At 45.6% G+C, this 12,227-nt stretch overlaps 1 protein-coding gene across 1 annotated transcript in view; it reads right to left on the bottom strand.

Annotated features, from left to right (window-relative positions):
* LOC138527005 (alpha-1-antitrypsin-like) overlaps nt 1–12,227 on the bottom strand; it is a 70,406-nt gene that overhangs the window by 54,960 nt on the left and 3,219 nt on the right. The window lies entirely within an intron of this gene.

Raw genomic sequence — 12,227 nt, 5'->3', positions numbered from 1 at the left:
TTATAGGGCTACGAATTCTAACACAGCTTCTGGATGCTATCCAGAACCTGTACTTGGACAATAAAGCAGTGGTCTGTTGGGGCATAAATGGCAGCACCTCAAGAATCTTTAACATTGAGAAAGGGGTACGCCGGGGGTGTGTACTAGCCCCCAAGCTATTCCATACCTTTATTAACGGAGTATTTAATGAGCTCCTGGCCTACCAGACTGATGCCCCACTCTAGCAGGTGACAGGATTTCAGCCCTATTGTTTGCAGACAACGCAAAATTATTATCTTTAATCCCTACTGGAACAGGCAAATAATTGGGGATATGTATGGAATTCTGTAGGGAAAATGGTTTGGGACTTAATGCACAAAGGCCGCAGGGCGGCATTAGATGAGGGCCCAATTGAACAGGTTGATTCTTATGATTATGTAGGTGTGAGGGTAATGTCATCCCTCATTTGGAAAAGACACTTGGCTAAAGCAAGGATAACATTGGCCAGGTGTAGTGGTGCGCTCCCGCAATATACGGCGAACATGGAAATGGCGCAGTGCGTGTTACACTTGAAGCCTACAAAGCCCAGGCAAGACAGGCTGCTATATATGGTGCAGAGCTATGGGGGTTATGCAAGTGTTAGTTCACTTGCCACTGTAGAAAACGAAAACCTCAAAAATATCTTGGGGTTGCCATCTTCCACACAAAATTTGCTTGTGTTCCTAGAAAAAGCCATGCAGCGGATAGAATTTATTTGTCAACTGCAACCAATTTAATACTGGGCTCGATTGTGGTCAAATTGTCAGCTACTTACATATGAAGATACCTTGATGTACACTGTGAACCAAGCGGGGGTTTGTCCCTGCGGTGGGTTGTGCATGTCAAGGATGTGCTGGGTGACCTGGGTCTGGGAGAGTATTGGGCCAGTCCCAGCAGCATGACCAGATCCAGCAAGGCAGTGATAAGGGCTGCTGCAGTGGCAAAATTCAGGCGTGATTTGCATGCCTTGGCGGCAGCATCCTATGCAGACATACTATTCTAGCATAAAGGAGGCAGAGGGCTGTGAAATCTACTTAATTTTTATCCGAATTCAGAAAGGGTATCCCTACATATTATCTGCACCAAAAATATCGCCGTACATATGATCTTTTGTCTCGCCATAGGCAATATTTTTTGGGGGGATAATATGTGGGAGCGGAGGAAGTGGGGGTGTCCCCCGCACATTTAAAAATAATGCAGGAGTTGCAGGGGTATCCCCCACAGGGTCCATGGCTCAATATCGCTGCAAAAATATGGCGATATTTTTGTATTGTGATATTTTTGCGGGGATATTAACACATGGAACCTTCAGAAAGACTATTGTACACAAAGCTGCAGATGGGAATATTACCAATCGCAGGTCTTAGATGGAATGAAAACATATCTGCTTCATGCCCAATGTGTGGAAATGTGAATGAGAACATGGTCCATTTTCAGTTGATATGCCCACTAACTCCCATTGAGAGTACAAGACTTAAAGCCATCGTTTCTGGCCGAGGCTGTCGGACAACCAATGAGGCTATTTTAACTTGTCTTACTTCTGCTGATGTGATTGCGGTTTATGCTAGTTGTAAATATCTTTTATGGTCATGGAGAGTGAGGCCAAAGAAGACATAGATCATCCGCTACTTATGAATTATGATTGTCTCGGGAGGATAGCTTAGGGGCAACGTGCTCGCGACAGGGAGCAACACAGGTTCGATCCCCGGGTCCGTGCTTAGAAACCTCTGGGTATTAAGCGCGTTATAAATAACCAATCATATCATTGACATTTGTGATCCCCAATTTAATTTTTTGATGTATTGCTTTTATGGATGGTAATCTTGAGATTTTCCTTTTTTTATGATATTATGTAATATTGAAATTGAATTGTTGGATGTTGCCTTTTATGTCTGTACTGTCGAAATAAAGCATTATGAAAAAAATAAATGAAAAACTACCGGAGCCGGTAATACCAGCAACGGAATTTCAGACTGGACCATAAACAAGTGCCGGTAGACCCGTATTACCGGCATAGTACGAGCTTGGATTTGCCAGTAATGTCTGCTAATTTAGCCGGAAATACTGGCAAAACCAAGGCAGAGATACCTACACCACATAGCAGCTGGTAAATGCACAGAGGTGATGGAAATGAGGCCACAGGTGCACCCAATCCACCCAGATGCACCCAATGCACACAGGAAGAGTACAAAAGGGCCACCCCTTCCCAAAGATACCTTCCCACACAACCATGCTGCCACTCATCACAGTGTACCTGCACATGGAGCTGCTCCAGGCCAACCTAGAGCTGCAGGTGCTGGAGGACCACCAGAGGTAACAGGAGGCATTCCAGTGGAGGAGGAGGATGCAGGTGATGAGGAGACGTAACGCAAGGCGTGCAGCCATACCCGGTGAAAAGGCCACACCATAGACACACACACATACTCACCCCGTAGTGCCTCAACAGGGAGACAATCACAGAACTCTTCACCCACATCCAGGAGGACATAGCAAGCAGGATCGGCATCAGGACATCCATAACAACCCCTGGTTAAGCTGGTCTTGGTCCTGCACTTTTTGGCCACAGGCACATAGCAGCACTCTGTGACTTGTGATGCGCCAGTAATTCCAGCTGTCGCCCGGCTAGAAGCGGTAACACACAGGCGAGCCGGTATTACCAGCGTTCTAACGGCAAACTTGTAATGAGCCTCACAGCATTCAACTGAGTGTATTGTATCCAGTGCATACATTTGTTTGTTAGCGATTCCTGGGATTCATACACATTTGGTAGCAGCCTAGGTACATTATACATTATTTTGGTGGCTTCATCCCTACATCTGCTCCCCTGGGCTGCAAGGTGCTTAGAGAGAAGTGTACTATCCCGGCTGGTTCTGCCGCTAGAGCAGAGGCAGATAAAGAGCATGGGGGTTTGAGGGTTGATAACATGCTCATTAATAGTGGTAACCAATGTCTTATCCAATCTGCCCCTTGAGAACCTCGCTGGACCATTATAGCCTTCGGTTTCGGTTTGGTGGGTGCAGACTTGCTCGCACCTTAGGTTATTTTAACACTGGCTGGTTTGTCGAACTTGGAGTCTTTCTGATCGATAATCTCATCTAATGCCGGTTTACACCCAGGCAAACTATTTCTCTCTATAACCTTTGGAGTTGTTGGGGCATTCAGGTGCAGAAGGTCCCCTTTAGAGAGATCAATGTCGACAATATTTCCTTAAATGTTCTAATTTCTGAACATAGACTTTCAAGCAATTCATCATTCTCACTTATATGACCATACAAGTTTTTTTATCCCTCATGCCTCCCCGCCCCCTTTTGATCTTCCTGGAGGTACCGAGAGGCTTACCGAATAACCTTAAAGCAGGTAGGGTTCGATTTTGGCCCCCCTATTCGTGGTAAGTTTAAGGCTTTCCCTTGGCTCAGCTTGCGGTGGATCACAGAGATCTTCCAAAGGGAGGAATTTATTGGATAAAGGTATGCTGGCATCAATTACCACAGTGTTCCCTCCCTTGTCCGCTCTAGGCAGGGGATCATCCTCGCAGGTTATCAAATCCAGGACGTCATCCATGTTACGGGCCACTATATGGTCTAGTGAACTATCACTAACGGGGGGATATGAAGTTCAGTGACATTAGCAACAGCTACAGCCTTAGCACCTGGTGCAGAGGAGGGTAGTTGGTCGTTTTTCCCCCCTTCGGGATGTTGGTCATTCGGCTTTAAAGGACTTTGTGACTTCACTTAGTCCTATGGGGTCAGACTCAAACCCTTACTATGTAAAGGAGTTTCAACTCTATATATGCTGTTGTATTGGCAGCAAATTAAGGTTCTTTAGATCTTTTGTCACATATAGTCCTGTTTTCTGAGACTGAGTACCAATTGTCCTGCCTTGAATAGATCGCACAGACTGCGCAACATTCTGTTTTTGGAAGACCCAACAGAAGACTGTTACAGTTGTCTGATCTGGACAAGACCATTGTGATGTTATGATATATTATATTTGTATACAGCCTCCTGCCATATATAGTGCATTGAAGTGCTGTAGGAACCAGAGCCCTTCGGTAGACCCTGGTCTGTGAAGATGAGAGCAAGGAGCGACTCAGTGCATACAACACAAACTGTAGTTTAGGCCCATCCCCTTCATACCCACTGCTCTATGTTGCCCTCTCCGTATCCTGGGGCCTTCTCAATCCCTGCCTCTCCTTTCTCCTGCATTGGCAGGCTCCTTGCAACGTTCTTTGCATGTGAGCATGGTCTCCCGCTTCTCTCCACCTGCTGCTCTTCCTTGGCGGCCATTTTTAAGTTTCCAGGTGAATGTGCTTTGTGATCCTTGAAAATGTTTGCTCTTCAAATGTATTGCATTTGAAGTGCATACAGGTTTCCTGGAAAATAATCTTACCCCCTAAACAGTTGACCCAGGTGCTTATAGACACAGTTGGCGGCGGTGCACACCCCAGTTTCGTAAACCATATGGCTTTGCTTAACCCGTTGACTTAATACATAAGTGTCCATGTTTGCAGTAGAGATGTTTTAACAAAGACTAGCCTCAAGCCCACTAGATGAGTGGGCTTGAACGCAGTTTTGGAAAGCAGGTCACGCCATGAGTGATCACCCAACCCCCTCCATATGCCTGCACGCCCTCTATCAGTTGTGCCTTTGCTTTGTGCACTCTGGCCTCTCTAACACTCATACCTAAGGTCTCTGCTCCCATCTGTCATGAAAAAAGTGAGGGGAAAAAAGTGAAGCATTAGGATTAGTGCTGATAGGTCACTTGTGCTGGGAATAAAACGGGGAACTTTCTCGAGGTGATGAGGTGACTACAGGGGCCAGCATAGCAAGCAAACCTCCATCCGCATCTCACCGGGAACTTTAGATAGATGCAGTAGGTGTGTTTACCCATTGGTTTGTCTCCTCCCCTCCCTCTTCCTCTAAAACCAGAAGACTGAGTAAGTATTAATCCTTACTTCAGGCCATTAGATCCATCTTTTACCCAAATTCAGAGAATTCTTAGTTTCACAAAATGATGCAAATCCTATGGAGGTGGGAAGCATCTAACAGCTGAGCAGAGAAGTTGAGTCTTTGGCTTCGCCATGGATGTGGGCAGGACAGGCCTCTGTCATCTGCCACTGTGGTTTGTTGTTGCTGCCCCTTAATAATTGTTTCCAAGTCAACACTCAGGCCTCAGAGGTGAGAGGTTGGACAGGCTCTTGGTGTGTGCCTCTTTCCCATCAGCGCCCAGGGCTGAGTATCATTGCAGTGCCTTCTGCCTGCCTCTTCCTGAGTATGGGATGACCCCTAAACCCTCCCCGTGAGTGGCTTGATTCGCCACAGAATAGAGGGGACACATGTTCACCAACCCAGACAGATATCCATCTTCCCAGTTGGCAGCATTGGCAGGATTGTCCTATTTCTCTTCCCACCTGAATGTGCAGGAGAACCAAAAGCCCTTCTCTAGAGGCTTATTTAAGGGTTACACGAAGCCGCCCAACAAGTAGTCTTGGAAATACAGGTTACATATAAGTCGGCACATCAGTTAGCAAGGAGAGCAAGCAGGTTACTTATGATGCACACAGAGAGCCTGCGGGTTTACACGAAAGGCTTGGTTTTGATGGCCTTACGAAAGGCACCATGGGATTCAATTGGCCTAAGGTGTGGTGGGAAGGCGTCCAGTGGGTGGCAGCCATGGTGGGGAAGCTGGTACCTCCAGCACGAGCTTTGTTCGTTTTGGGAACAGTAATCATGTTAGCATATGCTGTTCTGGCTGGCCTGACCCAGTATCATTGTTCTACGTGTCTCCATGGCTGCGGAGCTCTCAGCTTCCAGGGGCCATGCACGAGAAGGCCACCCAGGTCTGTTTTTACTTTGAATTCTTGGACTTGTAATTTCCCTAAAATAAAGAGCCCGAAATTTCAGAAACTAATGTGAAAAATCCAGGGCTGGATGGCCTTCCGACGCATGGCCACAGGAATCGTTAGAGCTCTGTGGCTAGTGGGCATTTTCCTCCTCTCTTGGTGTCCTGTTTGCCCCAACGCTGTGTTCTGCACCGGGATCCTGTGCAAGCGCCAAGGTGATTGCTTTGTTCCCATGGGAAGTACCCACATAAAAATCTGGGAACAGCCACTTTAGAATATGCTATGGCTGATTTTGGGACTGCAGATTCACTACCGCAGTAAGTGTCGTGTAGCGAGTTGTGGTCTCTTCTGCACTGCATAACATAGAATCTTGGTGCCTTCAAAATGCCGGGAAGGACGCATATGTCGCCACCCAAGGCCAATCTGGAGGTCTCTGAGCCTCCAGATTGGCCCTTTGCAACCAGGGCTTTAGCAGTCCCAGCTAGAGTCAGCAAGAGTGTCTTCTAGGAGCACATGTAAGGAGCCAACACTTCTATTGGCGTGTCCTTCCTGAATCTCTAAAAATGCAATAATGGGAAGAGTGTTCTTTTGTCCAAAACATCTGGAGAACCACAGGTTGCAGATCCCTATTTTGGATAGAATCCCCTGTACCAATGAGAAGAAAGAGGATGCGAGGGTGATGACGGAGATGCTGGGGAGTTCTGTATTGTAGTCAGCATGCTTGTCAAAAATGAAAGCCGACTTATGAGCCTGAGTGCAGGTAGAATACTCCACCAGTTGATGGTGCATCAGGAAGCCTGGACACACGGTCAAGTTTCCTTTTAGATTGCCCAAAAGGGTTCAGCCCTTTGATTCATTGAAGAAAGCTTTGTGTGTCTAAAGAAGGGGTAGCCCACCTATCAGCCTACAGATGTTTTGAGCTATAACTATCATCGACCCCTGTCTGTGAAGTCAGTGGTGAGAGATCATGGGAGTTGTAGGCCAAAACATTTGGAGGGTAGCATATTAGATATCCCTTTGTGATGGAAATGATAACAAGCCTAACAGGACATCAGTGCTTTTTGCATGCTTGCCTGTAAGTAACAGCTGTAATGTTTATTTTCTAGGCTCACGCGGTCAGTATATTTAAGAGGTTTTCAGACCCTGGACTCAAGCCTGAAGTCTTGTTGATGGACAGATGTCAGAAAACCACAACGGTCGCATCAATCCATCCTTCTGTCCAGTAGCACCTACAATAACTAAGAACAAAGTAGGGTGACTTGGGACAAGACCATTGACAATTGAGTATAGCTCGAACTTCATCAGGGGACAGGGAACTCAATACAGCAGTGGTTACACACTTTCTATCATATTTTAGGAAATTGATAACACTTCTTTACAAGCACAGCGTGACGCCGATTGAGCCACAATTAAATGACTCATGAGTCTGTCACATTTACCCATGGTGCAAACGCTCCGGCAAGAAGAATACACGCCGGAGCTGGGCAGGTGGTCTGCAGTGTCGTTCATGGCTCACCCATCTCAAGCAAAGCCTTCAACCCATTAAGTACATGCAAATCTGCTTACTCCCAGCCTCGATTTCTTTTGTGAACAAAAATCTGATATAGCGGGAAAAGTCAAGTTATTTTGCCCAGTATTGACTCCAATCATATCCACGGGTCTCAAATTGAATCAATTGCAACATGGGAGAGTGACTCCTGTGATTGATCCCAAAGGTGCCTACTGATGGGATCTTGCATTTGGGCTTCCAACAAAGAGGATCATTTGCTTCAAGTTAGTTCCCAGAATGCAACAGACCATCTGTGTTTGACTAGAGGTCTAGAGATGAAGTGCACCACGGTGGCTGTAAGCCAGGTATCTGGAAAGTCTTCAGTGAAAGGGTGAGTAAACTCGATTGATGCAGAGTATCAGAGCACAGCTAATGCCCAAGGATCAATGTGATCACTACGCATTTTGTACTGCTCATCCCAAAATGTAGATTTTATTTTGTTTTTGTTCTACCCCATTTCATTGTATACATATATGCAGGGGGGAGACCCCCCACAGCCACCCCATAACCCCCCCACATTTATTAATAACTTAACCTATCCCCCTCATTTAGAGAGCAGTGAAATCGGGATTTAAAAATTCGATATTTTAGTGTGCGCAGTGATGGCCTGCGCAGTAACGCGATTTGGGTTCCTAGGCATTGCATCGAATTCCTACCATCGACATACCATCATTCCATCTAAAAAAAATGCATCGAAATAAATTGCATTGAATGCATAATTTTTTTCTTTCTTTTTTTTTTTAATTGGGGGGGGGGGCCAAACCTACCTTTAAACCCCATTATAATTAAACCCTTTACCTTTAAAAAAAAAAATGCATTTTATGCTTTTTTCGATGCAATTTTTTCATTGGTAAGGCATTCGATGGTATTGCATTCGATGCAATGACCAGATACCTGTGATTTGCAATTGTTGGCGTGCACCTTAGTTGCAACCTTCAATACTCAAGAGCCATGCAATTTGTTTTGCTCTCCAAATGGACGTGTATGGCCCTACCACGGAACTCAGTAAAGGGGCAAAGAGTCTGCATTTCATGAGCGGTCTAAAATGTGTCATTTTTAAATCCGCCACAACATCAAGGGAACATTTCCCAAAGACTATCAAGTGAAATAGACAGATGTTCTCTTGCCTACAGCATTTTATCTCTGTACTCCTACCCCAGTCTATTGCTGTAACCCCTTGCTGCACAGCGCTCTGATGCTTCCCAGTATTTCCTAATGCATGCATAGATAGGCCCTCATTACAGTTTCATACCCGCCAAACTGCCTTACCGTTTCCACCGCCAAACATCCTGGTACAGGCGGCGGAGATGACTGTAAGTAGCCAGTCTTATGGGACTCCATGGATGGGATTGCCGGAATTGCCGGCACCTGTTGTACCAGTGCCGGTGATTCTGGCATTTATTTGCCAACAGGTTAGGCCTGCCAGTAGATCACTTCTCTCACCGCCAAACTTGTGTTTCCCTGGTCCGGAAAAAATGCTGGTGCCGGAATGACCGGCATTTCTGCCGGACCGGGGAACTCATAATGAACCCCATACTTTCCTTGTATTGCAATCTTCTCTCAAGTCAAATGCAGAAATTGGATAGAAGTCAGACAAAGCAGCAGTGAAATAAATGCAGGTGGGCCAGTGCAATAGCCTCTGATAGTACGCTCAACAGAAGTGCCGCCCCAAATGGCTGCACCACTTTTGGGGTGAGCATCCTTCCCCGTTCACTCTTGCACATCTCAGCCTTCCTTCCTTGGAAGGTAGTTTTAAATTCTCTATGCAAATGTGTATGTATGCGCCATCTATGCATTAAGTGCCACCTTCATAGATGTGTGCGCCCCAAAACCTCTGCGTGCCAATATGTACACGGAGAGGATATGCCATTTCTTCCCGCCACATGCACAGCACAGAGATGATCTCCCAAAGCGAACACATGCCCGAATGAAGATAAGTATGGATTGATACCTGTCTCTGGGTCGCCTCCGAGTGCACAGGAGCCCAGCTGCTGATTGCAAGAGTTTAAATACTGCCCCGAGGTGTGTCATCACAATTTCAAACGATATAGAAATTAAGCTGCGGGGAGGAGTAAACAGTGTTGTAATATTGAACCCCATGGAGTAACTTTCATTTTGGACTGCTGACTGGCTAAAAAGCATTTACCTAGAAAGTTACACAATTTTAGGAGAACAAGCCACCCACCTTAAGTGAACATTAGCCGGCGGGATTTGCTCTCTGAAGTCCCAATTCCATTGACCCCCGTGGAATACAAGTTGTGCAAATATCAGATGCACTTTGCGATAGAATCACACTAGTACGCGCTGGCTCCACACAGAGTTGCATAACACTGATGAGGCGTCCATGGGCAGACAAGCGGTTTATGAACCTGCTCGCATGAGACCCGGTGTGCTCACCACAGGCTAGAAACAGTGGGGGATTCAGCTGGCCACACCAGCAATAGCATACTTTCACCGAGGAGCAATCCACACTGGAGATGCCGCAGGACTGCAGGCCCCCCCCCCTACCAAAAAAATCTGGATTGAAAGTGGATTGCTACTGGATTTTCCCAAACATTTAAATCCTCTTTGAATCCAGAAACTCCCATTGTACTCAGTGGATTGCTTTTGGCTTCCTTTTGGCTTCATGCACCCTGAAATATGTTAATTAGCAATCCTCAGTGGAATGCAATCCCAAAACAATCCAAGCAATCCAATCCCCAAACAATCCACTAAAAATCCAAAAGCAATCTAATCCCCAAACAATCCATTAAAAATCCAAAAACAATCCAATCCCCAAACAATCCACTAAAAATCCAAAAGCAATCCAATCCCCAAACAATCCACAAGCAATCCAATCCACTAAAAATCCAATCCTCAAACAATCCAACAAAAATCCCAAAACAATGCAATCCCCAAATAGTCCTATAAAAATCCAAAAGCAACGGATTACATCTGGCTTCCGTTTGGCTTAATGCACCCGAATCCCTCCTCGTAGAGATCCAAAAGCAATGCAACGCAATCCCCAAATAAACCTTTCGAAATCCAAAAGCAATTAATGTAGTCACCAAATAATACTTTACACATCAAAAAAACAAAGCAATCCCCAAAATATATAGGCATGGTTTTGGTTTATGAGCTGGAAATAAATTTAGGAGTTAACAAAAATAAGGTTTACTATAATCCTGAAAAGAAATGCTTAGAAAACACATTTCGTGCACCTTGTTGAATTGGGCTTTAAAAGCATCACTGTGGCTTAATTGCTGCCCATTTCAGAGAGTTACATTTTGAATAGCTTTTAGAACAATAGTGATGACTTATTAGGTCAGTCATTTAGGTAAAATGGCCATGTAATGGCATATTAACTATATTTAAAAAGAAGCAACACATTTTTTCCCCCACTATATTTATTAAAAAGAGGCAGAAGTTCAGTTGGACACTGTGTACATAGCACAAAAACACAACTGTAGCAATCCCAAACACGGGTGCTTTACAATTTAAAAATAAAGGGTGAGAGGGGCCCCAGAACCAGTCTGGTGGGGTCCAGCCCAGGGAGCAAGGGTGAGAGGGGACACGGAACCAGTCCAGGGCGCTTGGGGGGGGGGGGTCACACGAGTATACAGGCCCAGCCCAGGGAGCAAGCAAGTCCGGTGGGGTCCAGCCCAGGAAGCAAGGGTGAAGGGACCCAGAACCAGTCCAGAAAGTCACACAAGTATCCAGGCAGTAAGCAAATCCGGTGGGGTCCAGCCCAGGGCGCAAGGGTTGGAGCGGTCCCAGAACCAGTCCAGGGAATCACACGAGTATCTAGGCCCAGCCCAGGGAGCAAGCAAGTCCGGTGGGGTCCAGCCCAGGGAGCAAGGGTGAGAGGGGACACAGAACCAGTCCAGACAAGTATCCAGGGCGAAGCCAAAGAGCAGGGAATGCAGAACTACACTTGTGTAGAAAAGACGAGGTTTGGCTCCTTCATCCGGTAGTTCCCAATTTTATTTTGGGGGGCTTTTCTGTACTCTGATGCAGAGAGTACTGGAATGCCAATTTCCCTGGCTTTAACATGGATAAATTCTGAAATGCAAAAAAGATGTATAAAAAGTTTGAAAAGAGCAATCAAAGTACTTTTTGTTTGTTTATTTATAAAGTGCACCAGACCCAAAGGTATTAGGGCACACAAAGCAAAAGAGGGCTGTTCAGCTTAGGTTACATTGCTGTGTGTTACAGTACAATACATGATAAACAGTGCTGGCAGATATCATACAAGTAAGCAAATGGTGGCAGGAGGCATCAGACAATTTTATACAGTAGTAGTAGTGGTAGGAAGTCATGTTCCTTAATCCAAGACATGTCTTGGTGGGAGAGAATTCCAATTTTGGGCTGCTTTGACCAGGAAGCTATTACCACCTGTCTTCATACGTTTGAATCTGGGCACTCGAAGTAGGTTGGCAGTGGCTGTTCTGGAGGGGTGGTTGGTAGATTGTCCCAGGAATCTAGTGGTGAGGTACTGCGGGGTGGCCATGTGTAAACATTTATGAGCCAGGGAAGCTGATTTGAGGAAGATTTTATCTTTAGTGGAGAGCCAGTTATTGGATCTTCTGAGGTCAGATATGTGGGCTTTTTTAGGAATGCTCTCTCAAAGCATTATTTTGTAGATCTGAATTTTATTGGTGATATATTTGTTAAACCCTACATATAGGGCAATACAATAGTCCAATTTGGATATTACCAGGGCTCTTGCTAGTATGATGCAGTTATTGGGTGTAAGGAAAGGCCTAGCTGCTCTAATTAACTTGCAGGTGTAAGTAGTAGCGGAGGCCATGGAGTTTACTTGTTTTTTGAGTTTTACCT

The sequence above is a fragment of the Ambystoma mexicanum genome, chromosome 14, assembly GCF_040938575.1.
Source record: "Ambystoma mexicanum isolate Mex_15411 chromosome 14, UKY_AmexF1_1, whole genome shotgun sequence".
Classification (NCBI taxonomy): domain Eukaryota; kingdom Metazoa; phylum Chordata; class Amphibia; order Caudata; family Ambystomatidae; genus Ambystoma; species Ambystoma mexicanum.
The sequence above is the reverse complement of the archived record's forward strand: the minus strand, read 5'-3'. Positions and strand labels throughout refer to the sequence as shown.